Genomic DNA, 20,358 nt, shown 5'->3' on the forward strand with positions numbered 1-20,358 from the left:
AAGATGATATCTTCATCGATTGGTCCTTGGGATCAATTGTTGGATCTATTGCCTTGTCAAAACTTTGACTTGAGTATGGGCTATCGTCAAGTCAAACCAGAATCAACGATGTTCATAATGTTGTCTTACTCTTGGTTGATCCCTCGAGCATACACCATTACATCCTTTGGTCTGACCAATGCTATCACCGTGTTCACATGATGGTGGAAGTCCAGTGATATGGGAATTCCGATGAGTTGCTGTTGTGTCCATCAGCTGCATTTTGTCTCCCCCATGATTCGTGTTAAACATTAAGCTAGTGTTGGAAACTTTGTAAGCAATGCCTTCGTGTTCCGTTCATGAAGCTTATGCTTGGATGGAAGAAGTGACTTCCTCGAATTCATGTGCATTGATGCAAGTTGCCTCCGTGAGTTCGAGAAAGGTTTGTTTTGTTTCCCTTGGAATCATCTCAAATCAGTCATGCATACGTGCGAAGTATTCTATGGTTTGGTAGATTAATTACCTCCACTCCATGTGTGTTCCTAGCACACCAAGACACTGATTAATTTGTTCAAGGAGAAGAAGTTCCTTCTTAGCATCCGACTTATGCAAGGGCTTCGATATCCTCGATGGTGATTCCCAACCAGAACTCGGTAGTATTTTTATTATAAGACTACTATGTGGTCATTCTTGTCTTGGACAACGTGCTCACATGTATGTAGCAGAACCAGCTCATGTTTTGGAGCTTGCTATCGTAGCTCATCTCCTGAGAGTCTTGCAACGTTATCTCGTCGGTTTGTGTTGCAAACTTTCTTCTCCAGACATATTGTCTGAAATATCCCGTTACCAACCAGATCTGAATCTCGGGCAGATATGATGGTTGGGTCATTCCCAGTATTTGCATTTTGTTCCCAGCTTGCACCCGTCATTGTGTCAGTCTGCCATGGGTCCCATTCATTTCCGATGATAAGCAAAAATCATCTGTTGCGTTGTCTTCAACAAGGTAACCACATCATCCATTCTAGTATGAGTATGCCATTTCTTCAAGCTCCTTCACACGGGCGTTGTGATTTTCCTTGGGCTAGTTTAGAGAGTTTCAATGATTTCTATATCAAAAGTAATTCTTTTTGCCACTCAAGGGATAATTCCACGAGTCACCCCCTCTAAGATGTCTCGTTATGGTATCATGGCAATTCAACCCCTCGCTACGTTGACAACCAATCACCACCCTTTCATGTGTGGAATTGTTGTTTACCTAGTGAACCTTCGACATTGTTCCACTCCATTCCTTTGGATGAATGCTTCATGTCTCAGCTCGAGAGATCTTTATACGTCCCATTCCGTGAATTGATCTTGTGATCATTAAGATGATCCATCCATGTAAACATGTCTCACTTTTTGTCCTCGTGTTGGATGAAGATCTCGAAAACAAAGATGTCAAGATCGACTTGAGTTATCAAATCAACATCCTCGAGAAAGACATCTGGATCGTGAAGAATGTATTAGCTTGTGCCCCCTCTGTCTTCTTACCTCACGTCTTGAATCTCGGGACGAGATTCTTGTTTAGTCTGGGTGAGTTGTCACAGCCTAGCTTAGTCCTTGCCTGACCCTGCATAAGCATCCTTGCATCACGTTTAAATTTATAGAAACTTGAAATGGGGATTGTTCAAACCCTAGCATCAAATGAATTCAAATAGGATCAAATAAAATCATTTCCAATAACCTGAAATGCCCTTCTAAAATGTTCATCATCTTTGCCCTGGTCTAGAACCTCTGGCAAAAATGGTGCACACTTTTCTAGGACAACAGAGGGTCACTGGATTAAATCATTAGTTAATTGCATTTGGGCATTTAAATGCTAGTAAATATTTTAAATGTCCAAATAATCCCAAACCAAAATGTTCCATGTTGGATATATTCTAAACATTGGGCATGCACAGTTTGGTGATTTTTGAAGATTAACTCCCACTTGATTCAAGCGATTGAAGTATCCAGACAATCTGAGCACATGCTCACTAGTTGAGCGATTCTCCTCCATCTTTTAGCTATAGAACTTGTTGGAGACTTCATATCTCTCAACTCGGGTATTTGCTTGAAATATTAACTTCAATTCCTGGAACATCTCATATGGTCCATGATGTTCAAAACATCTTTGAACTCCCAATTCTAAGCCATAAAGCATGGTGCACAAAACTATCAAGTAGTCATCATATTGAGCTAGCCAAACGTTCATAACGTCTGCATCTGCTCCTGCAATAGGTCTGTCACCTAGCGGTGCATTAAGGACATAATTCTTCTGTGCAGCAATGAGGATAAACCTCAGATCATGGATCCAATCCGCATCATTGCTACTAACATTCAACACAATTTTCTCTAGGAACATATCAAAATAAAGATATGAAAGCAACAACGCAAGCTATTGATCTTACAACATAATTTGCAAAATACTACCAGGACTAAGTTCATGATAAATTTAAGTTCAATTAATCATATTACTTAAGAACTCCCACTTAGACAGACATCTCTCTAGTCATCTAAGTTATTACGTGATCCAAATCAACTAAACCATGTCCGATCATCACGTGAGATGGAGTAGTTTCAATGGTGAACATCACTATGTTGATCATATCTACTATATGATTCACGTTCGACCTTTCGGTCTCCATGTTCCGAGGCCATATCTGTATATGCTAGGCTCGTCAAGTTTAACCTGAGTATTCCGCGTGTGCAACTGTTTTGCACCCGTTGTATTTGAACGTAGAGCCTATCACACCCGATCATCATGTGGTGTCTCAGCACGAAGAACTTTTGCAACGGTGCATACTCAGGGAGAACACTTCTTGATAATTAGTGAGAGATCATCTTAAAATGCTACCGTCAATCAAAGCAAGATAAGATGCATAAAGGATAAACATCACATGCAATCAATATAAGTGATATGATATGGCCATCATCATCTTGTGGTTGTGATCTCCATCTCCGAAGCACCGTCGTGATCAGCATCGTCACCGGCGCGACACCTTGATCTCCATCGTAGCATCGTTGTCGTTTACGCCATCTATTGCTTCTACGACTATCGCTACCGCTTAGTGATAAAGTAAAGCAATTACAGGGTGTTTGCATTTCGTACAATAAAACGACAACCATATGGCTCCTGCCAGTTGCCGATAACTTCGGTTACAAAACATGATCATCTCATACAATAAAATATAGCATCACGTCTTGACCATATCACATCACAACATGCCCTGCAAAAACAAGTTAGACGTCCTCTACTTTGTTGTTGCAAGTTTTACGTGGCTGCTACGGGCTGAGCAAGAACCGTTCTTACCTACGCATCAAAACCACAATGATAGTTCATCAAGTTAGTGCTGTTTTAACCTTCGCAAGGACCGGGCATAGCCATACTCGGTTCAACTAAAGTTGGAGAAACAGACACCCGGTAGTCACCTGTGTGCAAAGCACGACGGTAAAACCAGTCTTGGTAAGCGTATGCGTAATGTCGGTCCGGGCCGCTTGATCCAACAATACCGCTGAACCAAAGTATGACATGCTGGTAAGCAGTATGACTTGTATCTCCCACAACTCACTTGTGTTCTACTCGTGCATATAACATCAACGCATAAAACCTCGGCTCGGATGCCACTGTTGGGGAACGTAGTAATTTCAAAAATATTCCTACGCACACGCAAGATCATGGTGATGGCATAGCAACGAGAGGGGAGAGTGTTTTCCACGTACCCTCGTAGACCATAACCGGAAGCATTATGACAACGCGGTTGATGTAGTCGTACGTCTTCACGATCCGACCGATCCAAGCACCGAACGTACGGCACCTCCGTGTTCAGCACACGTTCAGCTCGATGACGTTCCTCGGGATCCAATCCAGCAAAGCGTCGGGGATGAGTTCCGTCAGCACGACGGCGTGGTGACGATGATGATGTTCTACCGGCGCAGGGCTTCGCCTAAACTCCACGACGATATGACCGAGGTGGAATATGGTGGAGGGGGGCACCGCACACGGCTAAGGAACGATCCGTAGATCAACTTGTGTGTCTAGAGGTGCCCCCTCCTCCGTATATAAAGGGGGGAGGAGGAGGGGCCGGCCAAGGGGTTGGCGCGCCCTAGGAGGGGGAAACCTACTCCAAGTAGGTTTGCACCCTCCCTTTCCTATTCCAAGAAGGAGGGGGAAGGAAGGAGTGGGAGAGGGGAAAGGCAAGGGGGGCGCTGCCCCCCTTCCTTGTCCTATTCGGACTCAAGGGGAGGGGGCGCGCCTCTTGCCCTGGCCGGCCCCTCTCTCTCTCCACTAGGGCCCAACAAGGCCCATTAGTTCCCGGGGGGGGGGGGTTCGGTAACCCTCCGGCACTCCGGTTTTTCTCCGAAAACACTCGGAACACTTCCGGTGTCCGAATATAGTCATCCAATATATCAATCTTTATGTCTCGACCATTTCGAGACTCCTCGTCATGTCCGTGATCACATCTGGGACTGCGAACAACCTTCAGTACATCAAAACTTATAAATTTATAATAAAACTGTCATCGTAACGTTAAGCGTGCAGACCCTACGGGTTCGAGAACTATGTAGACATGACCTAGAACTATTCTCGGTCAATAACCAATAGCGGAACTTGGATGTCCATATTGGTTCCTACATATTCTACGAAGATCTTTATCGGTCAAACCGCATAACAACATACGTTGTTCCCTTTGTCATCGGTATGTTACTTGCCCGAGATTCGATCGTCGGTATCCAATACCTAGTTCAATCTCGTTACCGGCAAGTCTCTTTACTCGTTCCGTAATACATCATTTCATAACTAGCTCATTAGTTACAATGCTTGCAAGGCTTAAGTGATGTGTATTACCGAGAGGGCCCAGAGATACCTCTCCGACAATCGGAGTGACAAAACCTAATCTCGAATTATGCCAACTCAACATGTACCTTTGGAGACACCTATAGAGCACCTTTATAATCATCCAGTTATGTTGTGACGTTTGGTAGCACCCAAAGTGTTCCTCCGGTAAACGGGAGTTGCATAATCTCATAGTTACAGGAACATGTATAAGTCATGAAGAAAGCAATAGCAATATACTAAACGATCAAGTGCTAGGCTAATAGAATGGGTCATGTCAATCACATCATTCTCCTAATGATGTGATCCCGTTAATCAAATGACAACTCTTTTGTCCATGGCTAGGAAACATAACCATCTTTGACAAACGAGCTAGTCAAGTAGAGGCATACTAGTGACACACTATGTTTGTCTATGTATTCACACATGTATTATGTTTCCGGTTAATACAATTCTAGCATGAATAATAAACATTTATCATGAAATAAGGAAATAAATAATAACTATATTATTGCCTCTAGGGCATATTTTCTTCACGCACCAGGTCCTCTCACACGCTCAAAAGCTTCACATTTGTCTAACTTTTGTGGGCATTTTGTGTTTGTCTCTATCACAGAGCCCACCAAAGTTGATGAAGCATTCATGGAGTTTGAATGGATTCAAGCTATAAAGATGAATTGCATCAATTTGAGCTCAACAATGTGTGGGAGCTTGTCAAGCGACCAGACCCACGCAAGCACAATATCATTGACACAAATTGGATATACCGCAACAAGCAAGATGAAAATGGCCTTGTGGTAAGGAATAAGGCTCGTCTTGTAGCTCAAGGCTACACACAGGTTGAAGGAATTGATTTCGATGAAACTTTTGCACCTATTGCTAGACTTGAGGCTATTCGCATATTGCTTGCTTATGCTAACCATCATAATATCGTATTACATCTAATGGATGTGAAAAGAGCATTCCTCAATGGCAAGCTTGAGGAAGAAGTATATGTTGCTCAACCACCAGGTTTCGAGGATCCAAAATTTCCAGATCATGTCTATAGACTCAACAAGGCCCTCTATGGCCTCAAACAAGCACCTCGGGAGTGGTATGATACATTGAAGGAATTCCTCATGAAGAAAGCTTCAAACCCGGTTCACTTGACCTAACTCTTTTCACCAAAGCATATGATGATGAATTATTCATGTGCCAAATATATGTTGATGATATTATCTTTGGCTGTACTAACCAACGTTACAGTGATGAATTTGCCTATATGATGAGTGAGGAATATCAAATGTCCATGATGGGAGTGTTGAAATTCTTCCTAGGGATTCAAATTCGTCAACAAAACAATGGCATATTCATATCCCAGGAGACGTCAAAATCCTATGCCCACAAATGGCCATCTATGCACTGACAAAAATGGCAAAGACTTCGATCAAAAGGTATAACGCTCCATGATTGGCTCTTTATTGTATCTATGTGCATCTACGCCGGATATTATGCTTAGTGTTTGCATGTGTGCCCGATTTTAAGCTACACCGAAGGAATCACACTATAAGGTTGTGAAGCATATTCTTCGATATCTAGCTCACACTCCATCACTTGGATTATGGTATCCCAAGGGCTCTTCCTTTGATCTCATTGGATATTCTGACTTTGACTATGCTGGTGATCGGATGAATCGCAAGTCAACATCAGGCACATGTCATTTCCTCGGACGATCCTTGGTATGTTGGTCCTCAAAGAAGCAGAACTGCGTATCACTCTCTACTGCTGAAGCTGAGTACATTGCTGCTGGATCTTGCTGTGCTCAATTGCTATGGATGAAGCAAACCCTCAAAGACTATGGCATCGATGTGAAGAATGTGCCACTCTACTGCGACAATGAGAGTGCTATCAAGATTGCTCACAACCCAGTTCAGCACTCGAAGACAAAGCACATCCAGATTCATCATCATTTTCTTCGTGACCATGTGTTGAAGGGCGACATATCCATCGACCACGCGAATACAGAAGATTAGCTTGCCGATATCTTCACAAAGCCCTTGGATGAGAAGAGATTTAGCAAGTTGCGGTGTGAGCTAAATATCTTAGAATCTTCGAATGTTCTTTGAAAAGGACACACATCCTAACACTTATGCAAATTTGATGACTTAGATGTACACACGAAGTAACATTTTTCTTCAATCAATGAAGACTAACCATCGAAGTGTGAAGAAATTAATGAAGAAATTGATTCTGAGAACCCTACGACAATTGTATGCGGTGTCTGAAATCATCATTCTTATACGGTGGGTTATGCCACCAATGAAAGTTGAAAAATCTTCAATTTGAGTTTTTACAATTTCTTCAGATTCTCAAATTCTTCAACTTTGCAATTTCGTCAGTCTTCCCGTCCTTGTTCTTCATTGCTATATATATTATGAGTTTTCATGTCCTCTACAACATTCACTTATAGCTAAGTCTTCAAGTTGCTTTTTCATCTAAGTGAATGTGATCAGACCCGTTCCCCCTCTATGCTAAACTCAACCCAGTCTGTTCACAAATTCTTCATGTGCGTTCTATTTGAAACCCATTCAAAATCTTCACTGTGTCCTTGACAGCTGAAGAATTTGCAAATGAAACGTTAAAATTTTCATATCTAATTTTTCGGCTTTTGGCGCTCAAATCCTTCCGCATCCTACGACAGGATTAAACAACTCACCCACTATCTCACACGATCTCCACCTCTCAGTACGTGGGTGACACATGTCGCTAGGATAGCAAGGGTCAGGGGCACGTTCGTCCAAATTCTTTGGGCGAACGGTTTTTCACTTTGTTATAAATACCCCTCCCCTTTCAACTCAACTCATTTATTCCGCTCAACCTCTCTCTCCTCCGCTCGAGCTATCTGACCTAGCGCCGCCGCTGATCTCCATCGTCGCCGATGAGGAAGAGCTTAGCTGCCTCGACCTCATCACCGTCGTACTCGCACCGGCCACGAAAATCTTCACCTCTGCCACTGCCGTAGCTGTCTTCATCCGCGAAGTTAGGGCGTGGAAGATCTGAACGGACGAACTTCCACAGTTCATCGCGTTCTTCGTCAAGGGTAAATAATACTCTCTTTTACTACCCTTGTTGATTCTGATGATTTACACAAAATCTTCGAAAGGTGTTTATTCTTCAACCTTCATATTCTTAAACACCACAGTTGCATCTGTTCTTGATCTATCTATCTAAGATGTACTTTTCTTCAAGATTCTTTAGTTGTGTGGATTTCCAATCTATACAACTCTGGAACCTAAGACAAGAACTCTTAGCGAAATTCCTCAAGACTCCCCTGGTCAAATTCCTCAAACTTGATTCCTTAAAAAAACAAATTCCTAGAACGCATATGACCTCTTCAAATTCTTCGCACCTATACTTTGTTCATAGGTACACATGTCTACTGCTGAATCACTAGGTTCTCATCAACTTAACTCATTTGCAGCGTTCCTCGAAGAAAAACTACATACTTTTTTAGAGACATCCATTGTTCAGAATCCTAGCTGAAGAATATGACTGAAGAAAAGCGTCCTCAGAAGGGAGGCAAGAGGCCTGAAACTAACACTGCTTTTGAGATCCCTGAAGGAGGCCACTCATGGCAAGGAGAATAAAAATCCGCGCAAGGTGCACATTCAACGGATTGAAAACGTAGATGGGCACGGGAATGGAGGGAATACCGCTATGTCACTCCTAAGTACATGAATAAATTCGCAGTAAATCCTCCATGCCCAAGACCTCCATTGGCACTAGGTCAAGAAGCTGATCCCTCTAGCATCAGAAGAGGTGAGGAATTCCCAAAGGAATTGGCCAAGCGCCAAAGAAAATTGTCTAAGGTAGCAAAAGAGGCAGTGAAGAAATTCAATGAAGATTCTGCTGCTGCTGCTAAAGTCTCTACTAGTCAGCCCAAGAAGGCTATGAAGAAGAAATCAGATGTGAAGCCATCTTCTGCTATGCCCTCACGGCCCAGCTCCTCAAAGCCCTCAGGGCCATCTGCTCAAGCAGATCCCTCAGCTGCACCTACAAAGTCCTCAGCACCAATGCATCTTGCCACGTGCCAAAGGACTACATGCTTTTCAATTGCTTTAGGAGCTTCAGCAAGTTCTTCAGCTCAGCCTCAGCTGCTGAAGAAAAAGGTCACTGCTGGACGCGGCACAAGGCCAAGTCCTCACAAGAAGGTCGCCTTTGAAGTTCCATCGTCTGAAGATGAAGTTGATGATGAGGAACTTGCAGAAATCATCAGAGACCGACAACACTGGCCCGCTAGTGCCAAAGGCAGTGTTGTACCACTCTTGCTGGATCCAAAGAAGATCCTTGATTACATCGATCTTTGGCATAAAGATCCCAACACACCTCTTCCTGATCTGAACCTCACACCAGGACAAAGTCACATGTTGACTGCTTTCATTGCTTTAGAAAAGTGGAAATTTGAGAAGGCTAGATCAGTGAAGAAAGCTCAGTACAAAAAGGAGCATTATCTGAAGAAAAATATCCTGAAAATGACAACTGAAGAACTTGTGACTATTCAGTCTGAAATCAAAGCTCTCAATGATGAATTTGACGTGTATAAAGCTGATTGGATAGGTGCCAAAGTCAGATTCGTCAAGCTGGCAAAAGGCCTCAAGCCCAATGTTGCTGCTGAAGCACAACAAGAAATTCCTCAGGGTGAAGCATCTGCTCAGCCCACTGAAGATCATGCCAGCACCGCTGATGAAAATCAGGCTGCTGAAGAAACTGAGAGTGCCAGGGGTGATGATGCTATTCCAGCTCCTGATGAAACTGCCAGGGCAACCACCAATGTTGCGCCTAAAGATTAACGCAGGCCAGCTGAAGAATCTGAACCTGCCAGGGCAACTGAAACAGTTGTGCCTAAAGAAACTGTGCCTCTTTTATCTTCTCCCCCTACAAATTGTTCATAGATGAAAAGCACCCTCCTTCCTTCTGTATCAGAAGCGAAGAAAACCAAGGTTGCCGAAAGGGCAGCTGTGAAGAAGAGGAAAGCATCAGACGCCTCAGAGTCTTCAGCTCCGAAGAAAGTGAAGACTTTGACGAGCTCTTTCGAGAATCCAATTGATGCTGTTCCACTGACCGTCATGCCATCAAAGGAAATTGTTCCTTTTGGTGAAGAATGTGTCATCACTGATGACACTGATGAAGAAAATCCATCTGTTGCTATGTCATAGCAGTTGGATGATCAAATTGAAGTGGATGCTATCCCTTCACCTCTACAGGTATCATTGCTGCTGCCTTAGTTCACTGCTGAAGAGGCCGGTGTTGAAGAAGTTGAAGTTGAAGAAGAGGATGTGGTCATCGGATCTATGACTTCAGTGATGAATTACAATTATTGGGAAAGTCATCATCCCAATTCTCCTCTGTCCACTCCTCTGCAGAAAATTCCTCAGTCCCCCGTGCAAATTGAAGTAATTCACTCGGGTTCTGATCAAGGTCAAGCTTCACTTCACTCCATCCCTGAAGAAGTTCCAGCCACTAGTGCTGATGAAATTGAAAACAAGACAACAGAAGAAAATGCTCCTGAGATTCCTCAGCCTAAGGCTTCAGAGGTTGTGCTTCAAGAGGTTGTGAAGACTTCCACTGCAAATCTTCAGCCCAAGCCATAGAATCCTCACTCCAAGAAGCAGAAGTTCAAAGCTGATGACTTCTTTGCCGAGCATCATTTCTTCTCAGATTTCAATCCATATGACTCTGCTCGCCTTCGCCGCAAGCGCTTCTGGACTGCTTCTCAGATGAACTTCTATTCCTCGCTGCTGTTTGACAAGGATAAAGTGTTTGACCATGAGCTTCCTCATGTGGATATGGAGTCTCTTCCGCGTTTTACCCCAATCCTCAGTGTTCTTCATCACGCTGGTCTGCTCAACTTATGCATCGACATCTGTGACTGGAATGAAGAGATAATTCTTCAGTTCTATGCCACTTTGCATCTGATAGGAAATGTTGACGATGTGAATTCATGGGTTCTGGACTGGATGACAGAAAACACTCATCACAAAGCTCCGGCCTCTAAATTGTTTCACGAAATTCAGAGGCCCTTCCCGTGGTTCCCAGCGGTCAGGTGGAGGAATCATTATTTTGCGCGTAATAAGGAGGCACTTCCTTGCGTGCGGCCATGGACCCAGCTGTCAACCTCTCCACATACATTTGTCTTCCGATGGATGTCGTTCGTTGACCACGTTGACCACGCCGCTGAGAGAACCAGGGCGGTGGACGATGCCGAGGCCCCAAACTGGAACGACCCGGAGAAGCCCCACTGTTTTCGCGTAATAAGGAGGCACTTGCTTGTGTGGGTCCCTACTATCAGCCTCTCCACTTACATCCCTCTTCCGATGGCTGTTGTTTGTTGACCATGTTGACCATGTTGCGCCGAGAGCACAAACGCGATGGACGAGGGCGAGGCCCAGGAAGGGAACGACCCGGAGCCGACGAAGCCATAGCAGCGTATGCCCATGCTGAGGGGAGTATGAGGGCTGACTGGTCTGCTACGGGGTGAGGCTGACGTCGCCATAAAATAACAGGATGTGAGGGTGGGTAGAGGGATGGCCTTGCGGCAGCACAGCCGGCCACGAGAGGAGGGAGCAGGCAGTCTTGCCGGTGCTGGTTTGGGCGGCTGGAGCAGGAAGATCTAAGATTGAAGAAGCACAATGGCCATTGGATGGACATCCAACAGTCATTGCTCTGTCTTGACTAAGTTGACAAAGCCTTGCGTACGCGTCAATTTTTTTTAGGACAGCATCATCGTCAACCAAGTAGGCCCAGAAATCGGCCTCCAAATCTGTGGAAAACAGCATACAACCCGTTAGCCATTATTTTCAATAATTTACAGCCCATTTGCTAATTCTTATGGATATTTTGAAGCCCATATTCTTTTTATTAGCGTTACATACCATATTTTGGGCATTGCTAAGAAATTCAATGAAATTTTGCATATTTCGGTGGGGTCCAAACTCTTTTAATCACGGAATTTCGAGTCACCTTAAAAATAATTTTTGAAAACTTTTATCCAAATAAAATTAAAAAAATCTCCACAAAAAAATGATTGAAATTTAAAATCTTGAAAATCTGTGGAAAACAACATACAACCCATTAGCCATTATTTTCAATAATTTACAACCCATTTGCTAATTCTTAAGGATATTTTGAAGCCCATATTCTTTTTATTACCATTACAGACCATATTTTGGGCACTGCTAAAAAATTCAATGAAAATTTGCATATTTCGGTGGGGTACGAACTCTTTTAATCACGAAATTTCGAGTTGCGTTAAAAATAATTTTAAAAAACTTATATCAAAATAAAATTCAAAAAAAATCTCCACAAAAAATGATTGAAATTTAAAATCTTGACTAGCAAGATGCTTGTGCATTGCACGGAGCATCTGGATGCATTTGTATAAGTAGTTTATCTTGTGGGAGAAAAACGATTAACGAGGGAAGGCCTTATATGCAAATGTGGAGAGGAGTCACTACAAAAAAAGACACATCCGGGACATTTTGGGCCGAACAAATTATTTTTCTGTCATACTTACGACACTTCTATGATGATAATTGTGACAAAACCCGGTATCATCATAGATGTGGTGGGCTCCTACTTCTATGACAAAAAATCATGATAGAAAATGGGCTTTTCATCCTGGGCGGGCCAGAGACGCAGCTGCATGACATTCTTTGGGCCATCCATGACGGAAAAAACCATGGTAGAAGCGAGGGCGAGGAAAATTTCGGCGAGTTCCCGGTTGCGGTGGGTGGTTGGGGGCCGAGCGATGCGCGTTTCTCTCATACACATATGCGCGTGTGTGTGAGGCGTTGGGCTCCGACTGAACCCGAGCGAGGAATTGGGCTCTAACTGAACCCGAGCGATTGCACTAGCTACGTTACTGAACCCGAGCGATTCCTTCGCTACTGCTGCTAACTAAAGCCGATCGAACCCTGCTGCCTCCTTCCCTTGATGAACAGTCAGCGTTGTTGGGGGGGGTTGGATGAACAGTTCCCGGTGGGGGTGGATGAACAGGACCCCAACTGAGCCGGTTGGGGCTGGATGAACAGGACCCCGTGGAGGGCTGCATGAACAGGACAATCCCGTGGAGGGCTGGTTTAACAGTAGACGGTGGAGGGGTGGTTGAACAGTAGCCTGTGGAGAGGGCTGGTTGAACAGTAGCCGATGTAGTAGCGCGCGGTGGAGGGTGGATGAACAGGAGCCCGTGGATGAACAGTCGCAGGTGGAGGCTGGAGGAGGTCGACGGTGGATGAACAGTAGCCCGTGGAGGCTGGAGGAGGTCGACGGTGGAGATGAACAATATCCCGTGGAGTCCTGTTTTGTGCTACGCCACACCCATCCCGATGAATAGGACCCCCATTTCGACCGTACCGCTCCAACACAAGTCCATTTCCTCCATTTTGCGGTACGCCACAGCCGTCCTGATCAACAGGACCCGTTACGACCGTAGGAGGTCGAACAGAAGTCCGTTTCCTCCATTTTGCGGTACGCCAGACCCCTCCCGATGAACAAGATCCCGTTTCGACCGTGGCCGGTCGAACACAAGGCCGTTTCCTACGTTCTCCAGTACGCCAGGCCTCGTTTCCATCGGCTGTTCCGTCCAAGCCCTCCTGATGAACACGACGACGCATTCCGTTCTGACCCAGCCGGTTGGCTCCCCATGAATACGACGATGACGCAGTTTCTCTATTCCGACCCAACCCTGTACACGAGCCCTGGCCGTACGTATGCGCGAGTAGGCGTTCGAGACCCCGCTCGTATGTACGTACGTGGCCGTATTTTCTTTCTTGCACCCTGGCCGCTGTACGTAGAATGTACATCTTACGTGCGCGCCTCTACTACGACAAGTGCGCGCCTCTACATCGACCAGTATGTACGTACACGTTCGCGACCAGAATGACAATGCTACGTGCACTTCGACCAGGTGGGTCCCGACTGTCAGGCACTTCCTTGCCTGCGAAGATGTAGCTGGTGGGTCCCAGCAGTCAGGGGGCGAATCATTTTCCCCCCGTAATATGGATGCACTTCCTTGCGTGTGAAGATGTAGCTGGTGGGTCCAAATTAGACGATACCAATGCCAATATTTTCGTCTTGATTCCACCTATCTAGTGAATCTATCAAATAATTTTTTTGCAACTTTCCAATTTTGAAATTTGTTTAGATTCATAGTCAAATTTCTTTTGACCATCTCATTTTATCCGTACCTCCGTTTCCGATGAACCCAACTGCATCGGAATCGTATTGAAGTAATCTTTCCATTCGCACAATTAGTGTCATCTTTCCAACATATAATTTTGATCTTATCCAGTTACTCTACTAGTTCACCAAAGAGTTGTTACACAACATTCTAAGCATATTCAATGTTATGTTGAATTACTTAATCCATTATTTTCAATCTAGTAATTCTTTTTCCTACATTTTCGTATTGACTTCCTACATCCAGTAGCATCATTAGTTTCAACTTTTGATCTTTTCAAATTTGAAAGATTCAAATTTGAACTCGAAGCTTCACTTGATCATATCTTGTAAACTGTAGCGCTTTTTCAATTGATTCCTTTTTCAAATTGAATCCCTGGGCATAATCTAACATCTTGAGCTATCACCACACTTTTTCATCAAAATTAGGATCTGATCTTGCAAAATAATTTGATTTGGTTCTTTTGGTGTTTTTGCAATCTTCCTTTGCATTTTTTGGGTCTTTGAGTGATTGCTTATGTGTGGATAAAATTGCTTACTTACGATAGATTAATCAGAGTGTGACGAGTAGAACTATCTGGAATTATGAGCGCGAAGAATCTTCATCAACAGTACAAGGCAAGTTCACACTTTGATCATATTTTCCAATACCCAGTTTTTACTATGCATTAGTTTCACCCTCAAAGGTTGCAGGAGTAGGATTGGGAATTGGGCATTGCTATGTAGGTCATGAGGTAGGAACCTATGATCCTTGAAACACCCTGGGATTATTCGTTATGTCATATATTACTTAGCCATGCATGTAGAGGGGATTGGTATGTGAGATTCATGAAAGTTGCGACAGTAATAACAACTAAGGGAAAACTAAGGTGGCAACTTTAATACACGTCTGGGTGGAATGGTTGGGGCACCCTCGAGAACCCAGTGGCTTGCCTGGGCACCTGGAGAAACCAATGCGTACCCAAGGGAATCCCGGAGTACCCGTGTGATTACCCTATGGAATGCCACCCAGGCTCAAAGGGATCATATGATATTTCATGCCTAGAAACTTCTGTGTGTTGCCACAAGCCATTATGGGCTCTGGCATAGTTGAGTAAGTTGTGGGAAACCTTTCCATGATAAGCTAGCAGATGTAGGGGTATTGTAGGTGTACCGACCTATCTATCGGTTAAGGGGAGACCTCTTCGGAAAGACTATGTCTCGATCATCTGGTTCTCCAACATCAGGCAGTACAAGGAATTCAACGGAGGAGATCGATCTTGTGTGGATAAGTGCGCAAACCTCTACAGATTGTACAAACTAATCATGATTAGCTGTGTCTCCGGTTATGGACAACTTTGAGTATCTAGAAGTGGACTATTTGTTGATCTCATCACTCTATTTAATTAATGTATTGGGTTATTAATAATTTGGGAATTTTTGGGATTGAGTTGGAGGAACCTTCTCAATAATGGCATAAACTTGATAGTGAATACAACATTTATCTTTGTTGTAGGAAAAAAATTAGCTTTATGCAAAATTAAACTTAGAGCCTCCATCAGCCAAATATGCATGTAGTGATAGATATTGTTCATCATTATTCTGTGGTGTGAGTTTGCCAGTACATTCAACGTACTGACCTACACGACTGCAACATCTCATGTTGCAGGAATTAATCGACGAGTAAGTGATATGTTAGGGTTGCGATGACTACACTCAACTTTGCCGTTGTTGTTGTTGGGACTCCACAACCTTGTTGTTACTTCTGCTATATTATTTGAGGTAATGGTATTTATGTTATTTTATACATGTGATTTACCTCTGTTATAAATCCTCAAGTATTGTGTCTGTTAGCATACCGATCCAGGGATGAGACTTAAGCACAGAGACTTCGATCCATCTGGGTCGGGTCGCTACAAGATGTTATCAGAGCACATGTTGACTGTAGGACGTGGCCCCTAGAAACTGGCAAGCCCATAGGAAAGGATTTCTCTAAAACTTTATTTTCAAAAGAGATCCCTAACTCTCATCTTTTCTAAGCTTTACCAAGTACTTTCCTCTCACCTCAAATAGTTAGACTATACCCCTTCCTCTTTTGACCACACGAAGACTCGCCTGATGAGACCACTTCAAGAAGTACAAGGTATCAGACAATTAAGACCACTTTGGGATAAAGAGGATTTTGCCATGCATTAGAATAATTGAAACTACAATGGTTGAAGACTCTGATGACTCGGAGAATTTGAAGGCTATGAAGAATTCCTAGAGTGAAGTGACTTGGAAGGCTCTGATAGGATCCACTTAAGTTATTCTCGTACCCTTCTGAATTTTCTTTACTGAAGAACCCATGGCTTGCATATTTTAGATGAAGAGCCTCACCCTGAACCTAAGACAACACCAGGAAGAGTTTCCCTGTAGTCCAGCCCTTATGGAACTTGTCAAACTATTGAAGCTGCCGATACTTGAGATCTGGGTGTGTCAGAGGAAGACCGGAACCTGGAGCGTCAAAACTCAAATTTTTGGTCGTCAAGAAAACCCCAAGGCAGGATGAGATCAGGAATGATAGTTCATGATAGAGACATGGGCATAGACATGTCTATCCATGAGGCTATCGCTCGCCTATGCTATCGTCACCATGCTGAGTTAAGCATGCATTTCTTCGGAAGGATTGGATGGCAGAAGGCTAATGGAGCACCTATCGCCTTGCAGAACGAGCAAAAGATGAAGTTTTAACCTCAGCTAGTGTATCACCAGGATCTGGAGTATTACATCAAGAATTTACGGATGGACCTTCTGGAAGCATTATTCGACAAGGAAGCATTTCGTAAAGAGCTCAGAACCCAGAAGCTAAAGGAAGCCAAGCTGGAGGAGCAAAACCTCAAGATACCGAAGATTCGTCAGGAAATGAAGGACAATGGGACCATTATTCATGCCAAGGATATTGAAATACAGAAGCTTCAAACGCAACTCCAAGATATTCAAAGGACGTCACAAGAGACTTCGCGTCAATAGAGATGATCTGGCAGAAGAACTTGAGAAGATCAAGCATGATCGGAAGCAGCCTGCGTAGACATGAACCAGGACCTGAAGAAGCTAGTTTAGCTATAGCCCACCATGAGTGAATAATGATAAACTATTTGTGATTAGAGTATCTGACCATACCAACTTACGTGGGTGGTAGTACTATAGGATTGTTTGAACTAGATGAATGTGTGGAGTTATTCCATATTTTAGCTGTTGTATCTTTTGTGGGTATGGGTACGTTATCCCCTCTCTCTCCAAACTTATCTCGTCCTTACCCAAAACCCTTGGACCCAATAGATGATGAATGGGGATGAACTCACATTTTTGGAATCGATGAGTCAACTAGAGATGGATCAATGGATTTAGAACATGGAAGATAACATGAAGAATAACACTATAGCTGAAAAGGATATGGCCCAACATGCTCTTCAGTACTTTGAAAAAAATGCCGCTACTTGGTTGAGTATGTATCAAGCTATCAATGGATGGCAAGGAGCAACCACTTGGGAAGAAATTAAGTTGACTCTCCTAAGGTCTCGTCTTGTGCCCCAAAAACTAAAGGCTTGTGGAAATGATATGAAGAAATTTGGTGCATGCAAGCTTTGTGGAGAAATAGGACACAACCATAAAGAACACAAGGATGAATGCCCTTATCATGAAGAAAGTCACCCAGCTGAAGAATGCCCAACTAGGCAGATTACTTGTTTCTTGTGTGAAGGGACTATGCACTACCCTGCTCAGTGTCACATTTACCCCATGGTGCAATGAGCTATCAATAGAAGAAATAAGCGATGAAAGGATCCATCAAGGAAACTTTAGAAAAACCCACGATGAAGGAAGATTTTGAGGACACACCCGAAGAAGGCCCAATTAAAACATGCATCAAGTCATGCTATTCATGTGTAGAAGAAGGACACATCTCCCAGAATTGTCCGAAGGAGGATCTAGTAGAATTCCTGACAGAGGAAGTTAGAGTATGACCCACAAGAGATAGAAGCCCCAATTGGTACGGAAAAGTCTAGGAAGAGAAACATAATGTATCCCCAGAACAACCCAATTTCTACAAAGAAGGACCTAAGTCATATCACATGTTTCTGGTGCAAAGATCCAGGGCACTACTTTAGCGGTTGCCCAAAAAGGAAGCCGAGGACCCAAGAAGGCTATGTAATCACAAGGAAACCTCGATACTTGTCAGAAGTAATTGTTGGAAATATGCCCTAGAGGCAATAATAAAAGTATTATTATATTTCAATGTTCATGATAATTGTCTTTTGTTCATGCTATAACTGTATTATCCGGAAATCGTAATACACGTGTGAACACTTAGACCACAAATGTCCCTGGTGAGCCTCTAGTAGACTAGCTCGTTGTGATCAACAGATAGTCATGGTTTCCTGACTATGGACATTGGATGTCGTTGATAACGGGATCACATCATTAGGAGAATGATGTGATGGACAAGACCCAATCCTAAGCATAGCATAAAAGATCGTATAGTTCGTTTGCTAGAAGCTTTGCCAATGTCAAGTATCTCTTCCTTCGACCATGAGATCGTGTAACTCCCGGTTACCGTAGGAGTGCCTTGGGTGTATCAAACGTCACAACGTAATTGGGTGACTATAAAGGTGCATTACAGGTATCTCCGAAAGTATCTGTTGGGTTGACACGGATCAAGACTGGGATTTGTCACTCCGTATGACGGAGAGGTATCTCTGGGCCCACTCGGTAATGCATCATCATAATGAGCTCAAGGTGACCAAGGTGTTGGCCACGGGATCATGCATTACGGTACGAGTAAAGCGACTTGCCGGTAACGAGACTGAACAAGGTATTGGGATACCGACGATCGAGTCTCGGGCAAGTAACGTACCGATTGACAAAGGGAATTGCATACAGGGTTTTGATCGAATCCTCGACATCGTGGTTCAACCGATGAAATCATCGAGGAGCATGTGGGAGCCAACATGGGTATCCAGACCCCGCTGTTGGTTATTGCCCGAGAGTCGTCTCGGTCATGTCTGCGTGTCTCCCGAACCCGTAGGGTCTACACACTTAAGGTTCGGTGACGCTAGGGTTATTAGGAAGACTAGTATGTGACTACCGAATGTTGTTCGGAGTCCCGGATGAGATCCCGGACATCACGAGGAGTTCCGGAAGGGTCCGGAGGTAAAGATTTATATATGGGAAGTTGTGAAAGGGACACCGGAAAGTTTTGGGGGCATACCGGTATTGTGCCGGGGCCACCGGGAGGGGCCACCCCTCCCGGGGGGCCACTTGGGCTGCGTGGGGAGGTGACCAGCCCATGGTGGGCTTGGCGCACCCCCTCCCCTGGGCCCTTGCGCCTAGGGTTGAGGGGGGAACCCTAGAGGGGGCGCCCCCCTTGCTTGGGGGGCAAGTCCCCCCTCCCCTTGGCCGCCGCCCCCCTCTAGATGGGATCTAGAGGGGCCGGCCCCCTTCTCCCTTCCCCATATAAATAGAGGGGTGAGGGGAGGGCAGCCACACCCAAGCCAAGGCGCAGCCCTCCCCTCCCCAACACCTCTCCTCCTCCGTTGTGCGCTCGGCGAAGCCCTGTCGGAGTACTGCTTCTCCACCATCACCACGCCGTCGTGCTGCCGGTGGAGCTGTCTTCCTCAACCTCTCCTTCCTCCTTGCTGGATGAAGACGGAGGAGACGTCGCTTGTTCCGTACGTGTGTTGAACGCGGAGGTGCTGTCCGTTCAGCACTTGGACATCGGTGATCTGAATCACGTTCGAGTACGACTCCATCATCACCTTGCAAGCTTCCGCACGCGATCTACAAGTGGTATGTAGATGCAAACTCTCTCCCTAGACTCGTTGCTTAGATGAACTCATAGATGGATCTTGGTGAAGTCGTAGGAAAAATTTTAATTTTCTGCAACGTTCCCCAACAGTGGCATCATGAGCTAGGTCTATGCGTAGTTCTCTAATGCACGAGTAGAACACAATTTGTTGTGGGCGTTGATCTTGTCAACTTACTTGCCTCTACTAGTCTTTTCTTGCTTCAGCGGTATTGTGGGATGAAGCGGCCCGGACCAACCTTACACGTACGCTTACGTGAGACCGGTTCCACCGATTGACATGCACTAGTTGCATAAGGTGGCTGGCGGGTGTCTGTCTCTCCCACTTTAGTTGGAGCGGATTCGATGAACAAGGCCCTTATGAAGGGTAAATAGAAGTTGACAAAATCACGTTGTGGTGTTTTCGTAGGTAAGAAAACGTTCTTGCTAGAACCCAATCGCAGCCACGTAAAAGATGCAACAACAATTAGAGGACGTCTAACTTGTT

This window comes from Triticum dicoccoides, chromosome 7B (assembly GCF_002162155.2).
Source record: "Triticum dicoccoides isolate Atlit2015 ecotype Zavitan chromosome 7B, WEW_v2.0, whole genome shotgun sequence".
Lineage (NCBI taxonomy): Eukaryota > Viridiplantae > Streptophyta > Magnoliopsida > Poales > Poaceae > Triticum > Triticum dicoccoides.